The sequence below is a fragment of the Callorhinus ursinus genome, unplaced genomic scaffold (genome assembly GCF_003265705.2).
Source record: "Callorhinus ursinus isolate GAN/ISIS: 27379988/994484 unplaced genomic scaffold, GSC_fseal_2.0 scaffold36, whole genome shotgun sequence".
In the NCBI taxonomy this organism is placed as follows: Eukaryota; Metazoa; Chordata; class Mammalia; order Carnivora; family Otariidae; genus Callorhinus; species Callorhinus ursinus.
In genome coordinates this window covers 3,182,839-3,198,962 of record NW_027397098.1, presented here as the reverse complement: position 1 = coordinate 3,198,962, position 16,124 = coordinate 3,182,839, and the positions used below count along the sequence as shown (strand labels likewise).

General features: G+C 43.1%; 1 protein-coding gene across 2 annotated transcripts in view; it reads right to left on the bottom strand.

The window, feature by feature from the left end:
• The window catches only part of FRMD4A (FERM domain containing 4A), a 595,336-nt gene that overhangs the window by 413,571 nt on the left and 165,641 nt on the right, over positions 1-16,124 (bottom strand). The gene's annotated exons all lie outside the window — the stretch shown is intronic.

Genomic DNA, 16,124 nt, shown 5'->3' with positions numbered 1-16,124 from the left:
GTAGCAGCCTGAGCTAAGACAGCTGGGCCTTGCGTCTTTTCTACTATCTTCCATTCCTCTCTTCTAAAAGCTTCCATTTGATATGAGAGTTTTACCTGCACATGGCAGGTGGGAGGGCAGTGGCTGCCACGTGAGCTGAGGAGCAGGGCACACCATGGCCATCCTGGGGCTCAGTCGCAGGCTCAACCATGTGAGGGCCCACTTGTGGGAAGCCACAAGTGAGGTGCATCCCCAGCCCAGTCCTGTTCTCTGTGAGTCACACTATGGGTGGAGGGAAACTGGTTTTATTCTGCCTCAGGCACAGTGTGGGCCCGCTGTGACCTACTGAACAGGAGTTGAGCTCCTATCATAGTGCCAAGTAGATTCAACAACGCCACAAGTATATCATTGTACCATTCGAACTCTAAAGGCAGGGCAGCCATCCTGGTTCTCTAGTTTATGAAGAGCTAGTCCTATGTTACCCTTGTGCCCTGATCAGGGAGATCAGAATATGTAGGGGGGCAAAAAATCACCAAAATTTGAGTAAGTTAATTCTTACCAAACTTCAGAAGACTGGGTTCAAGATTTTGGCTGTGGAAGGAACAACACTGCTGACAAAAGTGATTTCGATTCAGCATATGGTAGAATTAACTGATATTGAATTAGCAGGAAAAGATGATGTTTTACTAAGGGGTCCTTGGTATATTGCTATTTGGGGCTAATAAAATACCAGTTTCTGAAAGTCTGTAGGCTTTAGGTATAAAGCCAGCCTATGAAAATTAAGTAAATAACGGAACAGTTTGATTTTAGGTGACAAAGCAATGTTTGAGAATATAAAAACGAGGTGGACATTTGGCCATATGTTTTCAAAGCATCCGTGGGTCTCTCACACCCAGGCAGCACAGTCTCTAGATGCTTGGCCATCTCAACAAGAAATAGGACCATGGGCCATACGGGGAGAGTCTGATGGCCGTGGCTGGGCCACTGTACCCTGGGCTTCCTTTTACCATTTTCCCTTCGTCTTTCTTTCTTCGTTCCTCTTCTATTGTAAGGCATGTGCTTTGTAAGATGTCTTGAAATCTTTTGGGGATGAGACTTGGAAAGCATGACTGGATGGCTGGCTGGACAAGCATGAGGACGGAAGGCTGAAGGAAGTGGAGATAATGCTGGAGACCTAGGCAGTGAGGAGAAGAGTGCACACTACCCCTGTCTGGCTGTTGACAAGGGAGATAAAAGAAAAATTAGGAGGTGAACTGAGGTTGAGGACTCAACTCAGGTGAGAGACACATGGTCACAAACCTGATGCTGGCAGGGCCCAGAAAACACGATACCCTCATCAATTACGTAAAAGGGAAACCAAAAAGATTTTGAGGAGCTATTATTTTTTTTAGGACTAGAAGCTACACAAGTCATCTGCCACTCTATTTCCGTGGATATTTGTTTTTACAAAATAAGAAAACAAGCACTCCGTCTATCAGCAGTATTAAACTAAAAATTTGACTTTCAGATTCAGTTTTTCAAGCTGTCAGAGGTACAGCATCAAGAGATGAATTCCAAATGCTCAAGTGATTGTGAATATACCCTGAGCCCCTCCTCACCCCATCCCCCAATCCTGATTCCCTAGTCATCAAGGTCAGCCCTGACCCTCCCACTGCCCTTTCTAGCCAGGCTACTCAAGGCTTTCCTATCACCTCATTGTTAATTAATCCCTAGGAAATGGTGGGTTTCTAGTGCTCATAATTAGCACCATGCATTTTGTAGGAGCATGAGAGCAAGAGCAAATCAGGCACTGCCAAAGGAAGCAATGCTGAATCTCAGCGAGAATCCGGAGGATGCACCTGTCTCATCCACTTCCCTGCCAGGTAACAGGTCATGTTTACTGTCACTCCCCTCCCCCCTCAACTATTTGCACTTGCCCATTATGGCAGCTCAACAAGAGCTGTGTCATTAGGTGAAGCCACGGAGGGTCGTGCTATTCTGATCTCCCAAAAGCCAGCACACATGGACGAATTTTCATAAGGTGGCTCCTACAGGGAGAGTCTGGCTAATTCAGCTTTGTTTCCCTTCCACTGGAGTGGAACAAGTATAATTTGGACCTTAAGTCATTAAAAATCAATCGTCTTCCTCTTCGGGAATAACTCTCCTCCCCAGTGGAAGGATGCGTTCGGACTCTGAAATAAGATTTGCAGTCTACGTGCAGGAACATTGAGCTGTTTGAGCTGGGCTTCAGTTCTGTCTGGGAATGTGTGGGTTTTGAAGTGAAGAAAAGTGACCAAAAGGTGTTGGATTTGACTGAACGGAAGCTTGGAGTTGGTTTGGTGCCTTTCTCTCTTTCTTCCTCTCCCAGTGAAACTCCCACCCTTTGAATTTTGCCTCATGACTAGAGAGCCAGCAGTATACGCTGATTTTGACATCAAGAAGTTGTTTGCCTAATATGAGTGAAGTGATTGAAGCAGAGTAGAGATGAGTAGAGAGGCATGATAAAAATTCATGCTGCGTAGCCCAGGAAACCCTGCTTTCACTGAATATAAATACCTCTGAGATGTGGTTCCCTGTTCCCTGCCCCTCCTTGCCCCCCAGCTTCCTTGCCTACCCATGATCATCTCTCTTCTCATTAGCTGCCAATTGCTTATGTATTTTTTCTACCTCTGAATATGCACGGATGTTCTGCTGCCCTCTCTCCATTCTCTAATTTAATTTTAATTCTGTCTGAACACATTTTCATACCTGTCTCTTTTCCTTCTCTTATAAGATAGAATAAAGTCCCAAGTGTTTTTTCTATGGGAAGCACTTTGGGGCAGGGCACACCAGTATACTTTGAAGAAAGCTGCTCTGCACTCTACACTGGTAAGCAAGCGTGGGCAAGCTCTTCACAATAAGAAGCAAACTGTTATGTACAAAAGACAACCTCAGCATTCTAGCAGGTAAGGCAAGGGACTAAATGGTGTCAAACATATTTACTTGAAGGGAATGGAAACCAGGTCATCAAGTTTTCAACTAGCTCTGAATTCTGAAGGAATCAAGAACAAGCGTGTTCATTCATTTGCAAAGTTTTATTGATCACTTTCTCCGTGCCTCGCTCAGTGTTCGGTGCTGAATACACCAAGGTGACTAAGATGTATGTGCCTTTGGTATCCAGGATTTTCCAATATGGTGGATAGGACAAAGTGGCTGAATACAACTCTGGCTAGTGGAAAAGAATCTCTATAGCTTTATAGCTCATCTTCTTCCTAACATAATGATCTATTTCTAGTAATGCAGTAAATGTTGATGACAATAGTAACAAAATAAATAAATTTAACTTGCTTTCCTAACTTCCCAATGCTGCTGAGAGAATGAACCAGTAGAAAATTGGAGGCCTAGTGATTTCAACCTACCTACGAGCATCCATGATATTCAGCTAGTACAATCACTATGGCTACACTAGTCATTAAAATACTGACACATCTCCCAAGCCATGACCTTGAGCCCCATAGTCTGGACTGCTATAGTGTCCTCGTCCCCATAACCTGGACTGTCAAGCCACTCTGCCGCTTTTCCAGGACCTCTGAACCTGTCTGTGATCCAGATGGCTAGGGCCTCTGGGATCTGGCTCCAATGCTATGAACAGCAACCATTCTGAGTGGCAAATACCTATGTCCTGTTGGTTGTTAGACATTTTTGTAATCACCTGTATGTTATTATGTGCAAATAGCAGAAACAGGAAGAAATGTGTATGTCGAATGAAGCCAACGGTTGTTTGGAAGTTGCCAATCAAAGTACAGCTGTAACAACAGTAGGACATCAGAGATACAATGGTCGTGTAATATGCAGCATCTGAAGAGTATAACTTGTTTCACAGTATGTGTGTTTGAGTCAACTATCATTCTGTTTCTTAAATGGCACATATTAAAGGTCACTGAAGTCATGGACTAAACAATACTCTTATCTCTGTTGATTAAGAAAGTTAATAAATTCTATCAAAAACATGTTTCTTATAAGACATATTGTCATTCTTGTCTTCTTGGCCATCAGAGTTGGTTCAGCCCTTCTGGAAACCCTTCAAATACCAATTTCTATGACTTTCCTGCGCAAGCTGTAATTCCCTTTCTTCACTCCTTGTATATGTTCACATACTGCTGAAAAGACAAAGAGCCCCTACGACTGAAAGATAGATTTTAACAAACATATTGCTTATTTTCTTTATTATTCATTTTAAACTGTATGCCTCTATATTTTGAAGGATACCTAAATCCAAAGTTCCAGATTCACATAAAGAAATTTTCAACACGGATTTCAGAATCTACCATTTGTCAATGAGTGTCCTGAGCACTTTGGACATGTTATTTAATACCCACTATAACCTGTTGAGATGGGCATTAACTTCCCATTATTATTTATGAAGATCTGAGAGATTAAATTTTCCATCTCCTCTATACTTGACCTCTGAAGCTGGGCATCAACCCCTTCTCCCTAAAAATATTTCTTCCCTTCTCTTCCTTGGCACCAGCCCTGGTTCTCCTCTCTGAGCATTTATTCTGAGTTTCTCTTTTCTTTTTTTTTCTTTTTTTAATATTTTATTTATTTATTTGAGAGAGAAGACAGTGAGAGCATGGGCAGGGAGGAGGAGCAGAGGGAGAGGGAGAAGCAGATCCCCACTGAGCAGGGAGCCCAGTGTGGGGCTCAATCCCAGGACCCCGGGATCATGACCTAAGCCAAAGGGAGTTGCTTAACTGAGCCACCCAGGCATGTTCTCCTGAAATGTTGGTGGCCCCAGAGTTTTCTCCTTAGACCTTACCTCACTGTGGTTTTATCTTCTCCCTGTGTGTTGATATATATTCCTTCACACATTTATGGGAATGAGAAGGAACGGCCATCACTTCATCACCCTCATTATACATAAATATATAATCATGTCATTGTTCTACTCAACATCCTTCAAATTTCCCCATTTTCCACAGAATAAGGCCTGAGCTCCTCAGCGAAGTAGGTTTGTCACTATCCCACTCAGAGCAGAGGCCCAGCAGTGCTGAGGTCTGGCTAGAAGTGTGATTTCCCTGGGGCCTGGATCAGGCAAAATGACAGGTGACTGGCCTGCATGTGCCCCCAGGACAGCCGAGCCTCCGCCACAAAGGGCTATGGGAGAGGCTGGGCAGAATGTCCCAAAGAAGCGTCTGTCCGAAGGGGCTTGAGTGCAGGGTGCAGGCTCTGGCAAGAAGACACACTCCAGGGAGAAGGAAAATTTCAAAGAGATGGAGTCTGGATATGTTTACTGAGCTTAAGAGGCAGCGGTGATCTGATATTTTCCTCTACCAGGAATGGGTAGAGAAGGAGCCTTGAACAGTGCCCCTCAGAACACATAAGGGAAGGTACGGATATTTAGTGAGCACCCAGTAAGTGCCAAGCATTGCGTGAACCACTTCAGGGATTGTGTTGAAATCCTACACCAGCTGTGAGGCAAGCATTTTTAACACCATTTTATAAGTAAGAAAAAGAGGCCCAGAGAGCAGGGCACTGGAGCCCCTTCACAATGGGACCCTGTGCTACCTATTCAACCTTATCTCCCATTTCTTCCCATAAAATTAACCATCATCCAGCATTCTCCCTCAAGGGATTCATCCTGAAACATGCTGAACATTTACTCACCACTCTGCCTTTGCCCAGTCTGTGACGGTTAATTTTATGTGTCAACCTCACTGGTCATGGGGTGCCCAGATATTTGGTCAAACATTATTTGAATGTGTCTGTGAGAGTATTTTTGGATAAGATTAATATTAAAATTGGTAGACTGAGTAGGGCAGATTGCTCTCTGTAATGTGGGTGGGCCTCATCCAATCCGTTGAAGGCCTGAATAGAACAAAGGGCTGACCCGCCCCAGAGTGAGAGGGAATTCTTCCTGGTTGACTTCCTTAGATTGGGACATGAGTTTTTTCCCTGCCTTGGGACTACAACTGAAGCACTGGCTATTCCTGAGTCTCAAGCCTGCCAGCCTTTGGATTAGATCTTACAGCACTGGTTCTCCTGGTTCTCAGACCTTCAGACTTGGGCTGGAACTATACCATTGGCTCTCCTACATCTGCAGCTTGCTGACTCACCCTGTAGATCTTGGGACTTGTCAGCCTCTGAATGAGCCAATTCCTTATAATAAATCTCTTTGCATACACACACACACACACACACACACACACACACACACGTGTTTATTATTTCCCCGGAGCTGCTCCTCTTGCCCATAACCCTTTCCTCCACACCTCTATACTCATCCCATCTACCTAGTGAAATCCCCTTTCTCCTTTAAGGAGCACCTCAGAGCTCCCGTTTCCTGCGAAGCCTCCCCTGTTGTCCTGAAGTCCTCCCCAGCCTCCCCACCCACAGGCAAGATCAATTCCTTCCTTCCTCCACACTTCCTCATCACCTCTGCTTGCTTCTACTTCCTTCTCTCCAGTGCTTCTCGCCATGTGGTCTTTCTGGTTTCAAGTTTGGTGTGCCTGTGTGACCCACCATATCACCAGCTTCTTGTGTCTCTGGATTCTCTGATGCCTGGCACAGTGACTGAATTGAATAAAGGTTGGTTGACTAAAAAATCTCACTTCCCTCGAAACATTGAGAAATGCATATTTGTGGTAATAGGCTATATTGTCACAAAGGAAGGGTCATGTGAAAAGCAGGGTTGGAGTGACTGCCTTTACTAGGATCACTAATATGTGATAAAAAGCTCTATTATACATGAAGACAATAAAAGAAACAGAAAAAAGTATTTTTTATTTATTTTTTTCTTTTTATTTTTTAAGATTTTATTTATTTATTTGAGAGAGAGAGAGAATGAGAGATAGAGAGCACGAGAGGGAAGAGGGTCAGAGGGAGAAGCAGACTCCCTGCTGAGCAGGGAGCCCGATGCGGGACTCGATCCCGGGACTCCAGGATCATGACCTGAGCCGAAGGCAGTCGCTTAACTAACTGAGCCACCCAGGCGCCCGAAAAAAGTATTTTTTAAACAAAGGTGCTAATTAACAGAAAAGATTTTTTTGTCAGAAAGTTCCAGCTTTCTCAGCTTTTACCCCTTGAGTAGGCATCCTCTCTGTCATGCCATAATGGTTATTCAAGATGTGTGCATCATTTATATATATGTTCTGGTGACATTCTCTAAATTGTTGAGCACAGGTTTCCTAAGTAAAGTGTACTCTCTGCTATTAAGGGAAACTGTCAAGCAATTTAAGCAGAAAATGTGACCTAGTAAAATGCTGACCCTTCAAAAGCTGTAATCTCATGGTGACTGCTTCTCAGAGTACAAATACTGTCAAAAACCCATCACATACCCAAAGAGAACTGAAAGAAGCAGAAGCACTAAGAAATACATCCTTAACTGGAAATTGGCTCTAGGACACGGATTTGAAGCGTTTGCATAATAACCTCCCCCAAACCCGTGTTTGAATCATTACTAGCATCAAGGACTTTCCAAACCTGCAAGAGACCTTGAGAGATAATATAACCCAACAGCCACCTTTACAGATGAGGGAAACTGAGAATGGAGTCAGAAGTCCTTAAAGCCGGAGAGTATTTTGAACGATAGACTAAAAACCCAAAAGCATTAGAGATATCTGAGCTTGGATCTTCCTGCCACATCTAACTGCCCAGGTGATGTTGCTGGTGTAATAAAAATGGTGCCCAAAGGTAGAATATATGTATCTTTTTCAGTAAGTGAGGACAAACTGAGAGTTTAAAAGAACTGCAATAAAATGCTCAAACTGAAAAGGTGCTAAAATGTGGAGCAACATACGTGAGTGGAAGAGGAGGGTGTAAACCGCCCCCACCCCCCAAAGTCTCCCCACCTGCTGATTCTTGAAACTTCCTCCTTGGAAGTTCATTCATTTGACTCGAGGTTGTGTGAAAATGCAAATAAGCACTGCTCCTGGCAGCTTTAGCAATCAGTTATGGTCACTGGTGTCTTCCTCTGGAGAAAAGGGGACTCCTGGGACTCCCCTGGGAACTGGTTCTGAGGCAGGGAGGGGGGAGAAGGGAGGGAAAGCAGGGGTCTAATAACTCGAAGAATTCTTTCTTATTTCTCTTGTTCCTGTTTTTTTTTTTTTAATTTATTGTGTTCAGGTGAATCTTTTAAATAGTACAGATAATTATCTTTGCTCTGCATCATATACAATTTACATTTCCCAAATTGAAAAGCATGAAACCCTCATGGGTTTCTGCTCTAAACCACCTCACTGGCAATAAATGTGTACAGCATTTTTTTATCTGCTGTTGGTGGTGTTATCGTATGTTTGGTTCTGTCTCAGCGCAATCTGTGTCACTCAAAGGGTATTATCATGCGGAGGTGCCATGAGGGGAATTTGTTCCAATGGATGGAATGGCCATCTATGAGCCTGAAGGAGGAGGGACCGTTTTCCAAGCCGTGAGTGGAACAGGTTGTAGCTTCGGAAAGAGAAAAACCTAGACTCTTTCCCGTTCTGTTTGGCTCAGGGGCTACATGGTGCAGAACGTGGAACGGGCTGGGGAAATGGCACAGGGGATGGGTACAAGAGGTGGGTGTGACTGGAAGAAGACACAGACATGGAAACCAACACAGATGCTCTGCTTGACTAAACCGTAGTCAGGTTCCTCTAGGCCTCCACATCTGGGGTCTGTCCTGGTGTCCTCAGTGGGCTTGCATCGCCCAGTTGTAGCAAGAATCTGGTCAAGCTGGTTTACGCAGAATCCCCATCCTCCATATCTTATCAAATTCCATACTCCTCACCACCCCCAGGTGATGTCTCATGACCCTGGCTTCCCACACCTGTGCTTCCTCTTAGTAATTTCCCACCCACCGACCCCCACCCTGCTCCTTGGCTCTCATTCCCCACTGACCCATGCTGTGTCCAGAATGGAGCCCAGTTCCATTTTCCCAGGTCTCTTTTCCGCTATTGCCTTAGGCCCTGATAAATATGTGCATTACTGCTTTAACTACTGTCCAGCTCTAGTTTTCTTTGGCAAGACAAACTTTTGGAACTAAAAGTTTCTTTGAAACCATCCAGTGTTGTTCCTTTTACTGAGGCCCAGAGAAACTGCTGGTGGTTAGTGGATTTTGGTGACAGAGAAGGGAAAGGAACCCAAGGTCACTGCAAGGTTCATTTCCAGGGTGACTTAAAGAACAGTGTTACCATGGACAGACAGAAGCTTCCACTGAAACAGAAAGACAGCAAATACGTGCATACAAGGACAACGGGAAGAAACATAAAGAAGTTGACGATCACAGAGCAGAACTGCTCAGTAAGCTAGAAAAGCAAGAAAGCCACAGGAAAATAGACTTCTAATCCCAATTCTACCGCTGATTTACTGAGTTGCTTTGGAAGAATCACTTAATTAACCTCCCCCAGATCCAACTCATCATTCTCTTCTTCAGATCAAGATGATGTATACAATTAACTAATGCTCATGGATTTCAAAAATGGGTTCTATTTATAGGTCCCTGAGGGACTCTGTCTTGGACCCTGTGTCCAGTTCTGAGTCCTGCTCTGAGAGGTTGTCCCCCAGGTTCAGGGGGGTGAGTCCCAGCACTAATGACACCCACTGCCTTGTGCTGGGCCCTCTTCTATTTAGACAAATGATTAACACATTATTACAAGGTTATTTTGCAGATACAATTACTAGTTTAATAGTTCATTAGTTTAGTAATTGTATCTGCAGAATTTGTATTTATTATTACCATGTGCGGAAAATGAGGCACAGATTGGTTAAGTAACATATCCAGGGTCACAGAACTGATGGTTGGCAGAACTAGGATTTGAACTTAACGTTGCCTGGGCCCAGAAGACAGGCACTCAGTCTCTCACTAAGCTGCCTGAGAGACAGAAACTAATCCAAAACATGGGGGATTGTGTTCACCTTCCTTAGAGGCAAGGACTTAAGGCGTCTGACACAGGATTAGCAGCATTTTCACTTTGGAAGAAGAATGGGCTTCTTCTCTACTCCTAATAAAATAGGATCAGTGGATTACGGGCACGTGAAGGCAGATTTCAGAGGAACCTTAGAACATTTTCCTAACCATATAGTCTAGAAACAAGATAATCATCTCAAAAGACTTGGTGGTTAAGAGTTTTGCTATCTGCTGGTGTGACCTCGAGCAAATTACTTAACATCTTTGTGTCACTTTCTCAGGAATATGGCTAGCAGCAGGACCAGTCTGAGAACTGTGGTAAGGACTGACTTGATAATGAGGAGAACTTAAAAGATGGCTCACAGAAAGTGTTCCATCTACATTAGCTCTTACCTTTTTTATCATCCCTCCACTATGCTGACTGTGGCAGCTAGACAATCATGGGACAGCAATGATACAGGAAGAAAAAGATTCCTACCAAGTGTGGAAGGTAGTCAGGAGGCGCATGGCTTCCTAAGATCTGTGAGTCCAGTAATTTCACAATACAATGCAGTTCAATGCTACACAACACAATGTAACACATAGCAAACCCACATCTAGTGTGAGATCAGCGCTCTATTCTATAGAGCTGTTGACTCCCATTTGTGGCCATTATCAACATATGATGGGGTCACTGGTAAACCTATGAGAATCCTGAAAATCCAGGGAATAGCTTGCCCACACTGACTGGTTCTTAACCTCTCAGAACACTTACTTATACAATTTATGACACAATAAGACACTGTGTTAGATGTGATCTAGTTCCCAGCTACCAGCCCTCAGACCAGACTGTCCCAGAGGCTAAATGTCAGCATCTAGCCATGTCTTCATATCTTTGAATTACCTGGAGCACCTAGCACTAGTAGGGCACATGGTAGGTTCTCAGAAAAATAAGTCGATTGATGAGGTGAAAACAAATATGCAGTTCTGTGATCAGTTGGGGCAAATGACAGGGTAATAACTAGTAATGCTGAATCAAAGGAAATATAATCATGTATTTGCTTCAATTCCTTTTCAGGTTTACAATTTCTGGGGTTTTTTTTCATAAGCACATGTACACGTGTCTTTATTGTAAGCTGCTTCAACTCCTTTCAGGTACAAATTATAAATAAACAAAATGCCAGACGGGCCAGTTCACTGAAGATTGTCTGGATTTTGCAGATTTAGGAGCGCTAGGACTTATAATATCTTTTGGAAAAGATACAGATTTGTCTTTTCTCAGGCCAACCTGTGGTTGAAGAATAACTTATGAGTCAAAGTAGGTGAGAGTCTTCAGGACAGGTAAGAGGTGAGACGGTCTAGAGCCAACCGCCAGGGGGCCTGCGTTATGTGCCCAAGATGAGTCATTTGGCTGTAGATGTTGGGGCCAAACCACAACTCCAGACCCAAGATGCCAGTAGAGCATTGCTAAGACTGTGGGCTCTTTACCTACGTTGTCCGAGTTCACATTCTGGCTCCTCTACTTACTATAGAATCTTGGGACAGTTACTTAATGTTTCTGGTGTCTTGGTTTTCTTGTCTGTAAAGGAGTGGATGGTCTAAATAATTCCTTCCTCAAGGTGTTTAAGTCTCAGAACCCTGTCTGGGACAGTGTATGCTCTCAATAACATTGGCTGTTATCATTCCCTTAAGAGGTACACTCTATATAAATATGCATTATGCTACTGGTACAGTGTTACAGAGAGGGTCTTGGAGAAACTCAGACCCAGCATGCATTTGACAAGTACACACACTCTGTTTACCATTCTGGATTCCATGAGAAATAGTCAGATGTTGAAAGGGAATAAATTATTTTAACTGCCCTTCCTCAGTTTCAGATTGATGAGCTCCAGGACGTGTACACGTCATGACTGTTTTATAGAAGCTACCATCTTTCAACAGTTGACCAAAATTCATGGTCATGAGTTGACCATGGCTCAACCAGGAATCCTCCTTTGCAAACAGTGAATAAACAAAGAAGACAATCTCAAAGAGATTAAGAATCAAGAGGAAATCTTTTTTTTTTAAAGAAATAACGAAAATAACGTTTTTCTCCCATTTCCATGAGGACTTACAGATCCAAGAATGTTCAACTTTAAGAGCTGTATCAAGCAAGATCTTATAGTGTTAATGTGTTTTTCACATTATTAGAGGTTTACACTAAGATTTTACTTCTCACATACATACTCAGACATATGCAAATGCCTCACACACTTATAATTACAAACAAGCTATAATACAGGATTACATACATACACATCATTGAGGAAAAAAAACCGAATTCACACACCAAAGCATAGAAATGACAAAATATTGATAAGGATGATTCTAGGAACCCATAAACATCATGAGCAAGTCAAATGTCAAGTTCTTAAAACTTACCAAGCTGTACTTGTTTAGAGCTCAAGTGTGCTCTTTCACAGAAAACTCACATCATAGAAGGATTTCAATTGAAAAATTGAAATATTAATTATACTAGAGGCATAAAAATATCCAGTGGATTTGATCTAAATGTCTTTTAAATAGTCCCCCTCATCACCTTATATATGGAGTCAGCTCCAGTTCCTACCCTCAGGAAGGGTGGAAGAAGGAGGCATGCATGCTTCCGGTCCCCAAGTGACATCCCAGCCCTGTCATATGCACAGCTCTCTTTCATTTAAGTCCTAGGTCCATACTGTTGACTATAAAAAGAAGTACATGAAGAAGCACAGACTTTTAACACATTCAATACATGGCCTCCACTCATTAAAAAAAATAAAAACAAAACCACGATGCCCATGACTTGATGATAGAGAGTAAGTAGTATCAGCTTCATTGTCAGAGTATAATTAGATTGGTATTTTCATTCACACTGCACGGCTGAAGTAGACATGATTTTATTACTTCATTTACATTGCTTAATTTTGCATGTTAATGGGGCTAGACTGTATTCCTGTCCAGCCAGTCCACCTGTTTTTACTTCCTCCACCCTAACCCTGCTTTGACCTCATCAGCAGCTCCAAAAGATTTGACTAAGAATATAGTACTTTCTTTATTAATTAAAGACTGGGGGACTCAGCCAATGATTTGTTGTTTCTTTCCCCACGCATATTCACCCTCCTACTTCTCACTTCTCTTCTCACAGATTCAGAGAGCCTATGGCACTCCATCACACGTGGTTTCCTAGGAGACACGCTCACAGCCAGAATCCCAAACTACACATTTCCATTTTCCTCCCCACCTCCTCTCCCAATAAGCCTTAGCTAGTGAAACAAGGTGAAAAGACATCAGCACTTTTAAAAATTACTCTACAAATTACTCTACCAATTTCACACTCATTCATGGGAAAAAAATGTAATTGCAGACTATGGGCTTTTTCTAGACAAATCTCAATTTAGAATCATACCCAATACCAGAAGTATTGTATTCGTCATATGCACAGGGGTTTTCATGCTGCTCAGAAGCCAAGACTGAGGTTACTGAAATGCCTGGACTTCCCAGTCCTAAACTCCATGAGGTAGCTCTGGTCGTTCGCTTGCTGGTATACCCCTTGTGCCCACTGCAGCAGGAGGAATATCTGATTGAAGGAACAGAACCTTCTGTAGTGCGAACAGCCCACCCCTCCTTCTACCCCCAGGGTGCAATTCTTAGAAATGTTGTAGGTTAATTTCTGGAGGTGTTTAATTCATTTCTTTTCTCATATTTTTCTATCCTTTCCCTTAGAAAGGCAGTAGGCCCTTGTGCACCTCCCTTAAGGAAAGTTTTCACCCCAGACCCAAGGCAGAAGTTGCTCTCGGGACACTTCCTACCCAGCTCTAGTTTTCTAAAATGAAGCTCATTGAAAAGATGTTGCCAGGATTCACAGGGGGAGATGAGAGGGAGTGGGACTTCGAGTAGTATGAAGGGAAGGCAATGTACTGCATCTATGCTGTCTCTCAATATACTAGAATTTGCCAGAAAATAAATATAAATATATAATTATAAACAAATAAATATATATATATGTATATATATATATACACACACAAACCAGGATATGTTCATGTACTCACATTAGAGAAGTCTAAAGATAGTATCTGGCTAGCATCTTGGTTGCACCCACCAAGGGGCCACCTGAGGACAAATGTCTTCTGGACCCCCTTTGTTGAGCACCTGTATTTAAGAATGGAGAGAAGAGGGACTCCCCACGCCTGGGACAGGGGTAGAGGTCAGGTGGTTCCATGAGCAGTAGAGATCTTTACCCTACTCTCTGGCAGAGCCCCAGGAAGAGACACAACCAAGAGGAAAATGTCAGCAAGGGGCTCCTGGGAATGCTGGACCTTGGGCACTAAGGGTCCAGGCTGTGGCAAAGAGTCTTGGGCCCCACACAAGGAGGGAAAGTAGAGCACTGCCTGACTTCCCCCAGGCAGACTTGACAGTGAGCGGTCAGTGGTGTCAGAGTGGACAGGAATGCCGACATATTTACCCATTTTCCGTGCACCATATGAGAAGAATAACAAGATTAAAATCCCCACCCATCCAGAGGGATGAAGACTTAGATTCAAAATAATTCCGTTTAAGAAAACAGAGAAATAGACATTCTTGCATACCTGTGTTTGTAGATAGACTAAGATTCACATGTGCTACATAGATGCTAACTTTTGTATGTCTCCTGAAACACTTTTTTTTTTAAGATTTTATTTATTTATTTCACAGAAGAGAGAGAGAGCATGCGAGCATGAGCCGGGGGGTGTGGGGAGCAGAGGGAGAGGGAGAAGCAGACTCCCTATTGAGCAGGGACCACCCCGACCTGGGGCTCCATCCCAGGACCCTGAGATCATGACCTGAACTGAAGGCAGACGCTTAACTGACTGAGCCACCCTGGCGCCCCATGAAAGACTTTTCTGATGAAGCCAGAAAATAGCGATGGTATATACCACATATGACTGCTGATACTCGCTTTCTGCACTCATGACAGACATTACTAATTAAGCCATCATACTTTTAATTGTAAATTAAATATATTTGTTATATACTATATATATATATATATATTCAATAAATTTTAAATTACCTATACACACTCAGATAGAATCACAAGAACTTCAACACGGGGCTCCAGACAGCCACAGCAACCAATGAGAACTGATACAAAATAGAAATCCTATTTGCCTTTCCTTCCATAGGGTGAGGTCATACCAGTGCGTAGAAGGTAGTCATTCATAAAGGTCATTCCCAGTGTCAGTCATCTGAGAGGAGCGGAGGGTCATCAGACAAGAAAACAGAACCTGGGGGGCATGGCTTCATGTTCTTATTTTTCTCCCCTCCCCCGAGCTCTGTGTCAAAGGGAAGTACATTCCCAGGCTTGTTGGCTGCTGGCTTGCTCAGTGGGAAGTGGTGAGGGAAGACTGGAGGAAGACAACATTTTCTCTACTTCCTGTAGTGCTGCCTCCCCTTTGGGCTGTCTCTTCCTCCATGAGCTTAGCCCTTACCAGGAAGCCCCTGCCGTGATGCTAACTCCTAACAGATCGCTCAGGCTGGTACTTTCTGGTAACCTCCCCTCCTCCCTGTGTCCCTGTAGCCTTCTGGGGGGGTAGTGGGCTCCTGTTGTCACTTTTCCATCCCCTGCTGGGCTTCGTAGCTCTCCCAGCACCTGCATAACCAAGTCCCTATCTGAAATTATCTGTGTTTGAAATTCTTGACTGGAGCCTGACTGAAACAGGAAATGACCCCAGATAGGCTGGGCAGGCATGTTCTCTCTTGAGTTCAAGCTCTATGATATGAATTTTGAGAGCTTCTATCAGCTTTGTAGGAACTGCTGGGTATGAAGAAGGAGGGCCTCTGACAAAGAAAGGGGCAAACAGTAGATCGAAGGAGGACCGGAAGCTGGAGATGGAGAAATTACCCCTCCTGACAGAGATTACCATTGCAAATCTGTCTGCTTCCCTTTGATATCATTGAGACTTTAGAGAGCCATACAGGAATGTTCCAGCTGGGTCTCAGCTGTACTGAAAGGTTTGACTTCACTTCAGAAATGTGTGGACCCCTTTCAAGCACAGGCTTCTGGTGCTGGCTTAACTTATTTTTATTGTAATTGTAGTTACTTAAATGTGTACCACCAGAAGAAAGTCTGTTTATGCTTAAATTCTTACATAACTATAAAATCAAATTTGTAAATTAAATATATACATATATAAAAAAATCAACAAAATCCAAATGAACACAACTGATTTAACCTGATGACATATATATATATAATTTTTTTTAATGAAACAAAATTGCTTGAATACATTTCTTACTCCCACACAGCAGGTTCTTTTAGAGT